We start from the raw sequence: 3,080 nt of genomic DNA on the forward strand, positions 1-3,080 counted from the left end.
TATGTTTGCAGGAGAAACTTATCAAGACAATTAACTGCATCTGACTTTCTCCCCGTTCCTTTGTGCACCCTCTGACTTCATTCTCTGTCCCTTGTGTAGAATCGCTGTCTGTGATTGTACGTTGACGGCTTGCTTGTGGCAATACTTCTCTAATGGATTATCACTGTCTGCACAATAAACATAACAGCCTCTGTGGTCCCCGTGGTGTGTGTGTTCAGTTTCCTATTCTTTGTCTCACCTCCATTAAGGAAATAATAAAGTTGGGTCAAAACAATTGGGGAGGCGTTCAAGTCCATCTGGCCTACTGTGGAATGTACTACAAGCCTCTGGGCACACGTTGACATGGAATGTGATTTTAAAGTATACTTCTCTTATAGCACCACATGCCTGAACTTACCTGGACTGGTCTGATGTTGCATTCCACCAAAAACCAGCTGAGAAGGAATGTAAAGGAAGAATAGGATGAAATTTAAGACCACCCAGCCTTAGGAGTAATGCCTTCAACATTTGTGTAAAGAAACAGACAGGGAAATGACTCAGTCAGTAAAATGTCAGCCCCCTTAGCATGAGGGCCTGAATTTGAATCCTCAGAACCCACATGTAGACCTGGACCCTTGGGCTGAAAAGATGGCCCAGCAGTTACACACAGGCCCTGGATTCAGTTTCCAGAACCCACGTGGTAGCTCACAACCATCTGTAACTTCAATTCTGGGGGATCCAGTGCTGTTTTTCTGGTTTACTCTGGCTCCAGGCATGCATGTGGTACACATACATATATGCAGGAAACACACACACATAGAATTTTAAAAATTAACTTTAAAAAGCTGAGCATAGTAGCATATGCCTGCAAACTCAGCTGGAGGTGGGGGGGCGTTGAAGGCAGGGGCAGGGAAACCGGCCAATCCCTAAAGCTCATTGGCCAGCCAGCCTACCCACATCAGTGGGCATCAGTTTCATAGAGAAACCCTGTCACAAGAAAATAATGTGGAGGGGCTGGAGAGACGGTTCAGTGGTAAACAACTCGCTGGCTTCTCTTTCAGAAGAGCTGGGTTCAATTTCCAGCACCTACATGGTGGCTCACAATCACCTATAACTCCAGTTTTAAGAGATCTGATACCGTTTTCTGGCCTCTTTGTACACCAAGTATGCAAGTGGTAATCAGATATATATGCAGACAAAATATCCATATATTGAAAGTAATTTATAATGTTCAAAAATTGAATAAGTAAGTAAATAACAGTAAAAAGTAATAAAGGAAAGACCCCTGACGTCTGCCTCGGGCCTCTGTGCACGTACATGTACACACATACTTTCACCCATGTGCACACACTTATAAAGTACCATATGCATACCCCCACCCACTCACACCTAATAACAACAACAATAGCAGTAGTAGTAGTAGTAGTAGTAGTAGTAGTAGTAGTAGTAGTAGTAGTAGAAAAAAGGAATCAGCAAGCCAGCTGTCCATGAAATAACATTTGGAGAAAACACACAGAGGGTTAGTGACATAAATAAACAAAAACCACAAAGGTTCTACACAACAGTTTTGTAATTCTGTAGAAACCATTACTAGACCAGCAGAACCAGAATGGTTTCACTAGGTCAAGGTCATCTCTACATTCCAGTCCCCAGCTTTTCAGAGAGCTAATGCCTCTGGTTGGCGCTACAACCACCATTACTAATTTCATTTGGCTCCTTCAAAGGCAACGTTGTTTCCAAGAATGCACGCTGTCTGACAATGATTGTTGAGATTTTTTTTTTTTTTAAATCAGATGTATCCCTTCATCTTCATTCACTGATCCATCCTCACAGCTGATATTTAGGGAGTGCCCAGCTGTACTAGGTCCCAGACCAAGAGGTATTGCTTCAGGATATAACTGGGAGCATTGTGTAGATATAGGAATAGTTACAGTACAGATCCTATGTGAAAAGGATCAGGTGAACTGCAGGGAAGAAGTTGCAAGGAGTCAGAGGATGAAAGCCGTTCTTCCTAAAGGGCTTACCTTTACCATTAGTTCAGTCCCAAAGTAGAGAGACTGGCCAAGCTCATTTACCACAGCCCATACTTAAAATGCTCATTTTTGAAACATATAACAAGCAACTGCTTTAAAACAAATGAAGAGTGAATCATTGCCTTGCAGCTAGAGAGTATGGAAGAAGACATGACCTCCAGATGAGGATAAATGCATGATTAAGATGTTTATATTCCAGAGGTGAGGCTTAGTAACTGACCTCTGAAATAGGGTGTTGTTCAATTAAAGAATTACCTTCACACAGTGAAAACACATTCACAACAGATGTATGGAAGAAACTCAGGTTTATCTGTAAATTCCAAGAATCATGTCCTGAAGAAATCAGCCAACACAGATAATAACAGCAAGTCCTTGTGTGCACTTGATGTTGTTTGGGGCAATAAAGGTTAAGACTCTACCCTTGCTCATGGTGTCAAAAAAAAAAAAAAAAAATCACTATCAAAGAGCAGATTCCCAGGAGACTGAGGGTATTCTGAAAACTGGGTGCATCCTGTACTTGCCATCGGTACTAGGAAAAGAAAGTCCCCAGCCCTCTTAAAGAAGAGTGTAAGCACCACCCCCCCCAGAGGTCCTAGGCTAGCATACATAGTGACTTACACCCAATGCACCACCTAGTGGGAGAGATGGAGGCAGGAAGTATATTTTTCAATAGAGTCAGACATGCTCAACTATCTGGTAAATTCAGAAATGGTAGGTGGTTCAGAAACACAAGAAAAAAAAAAAAAAAACAGAATAACAACAGGAAAATCAGTAGCGATCCACCCAGTGAGAACCTAGGATGCAAACCAGACCATAATAAAACTTCAGAGACCTGGAAGATTAAGAAGCCCAAGAGACCAGGGGAAGGGACAAGCTGCTTTTCAAGGCTCGTTAGTACAGCATGGCTGCCTAACTGAGCAAGACTAAAGTTATCCTTGAGCAATGGCTCTGGAGATGGACAAAAGTCTGCCTTCAAAGTGACCAAGAAGCCCCTTCAGTCAGGATCATTCTGACGCGTGTTATGCAGATGGATGATGACCACAGTCAAGGCGGAGGTGACAGCTCCTG

The sequence above is a fragment of the Mus pahari genome, chromosome 9 (genome assembly GCF_900095145.1).
Source record: "Mus pahari chromosome 9, PAHARI_EIJ_v1.1, whole genome shotgun sequence".
NCBI lineage: Eukaryota > Metazoa > Chordata > Mammalia > Rodentia > Muridae > Mus > Mus pahari.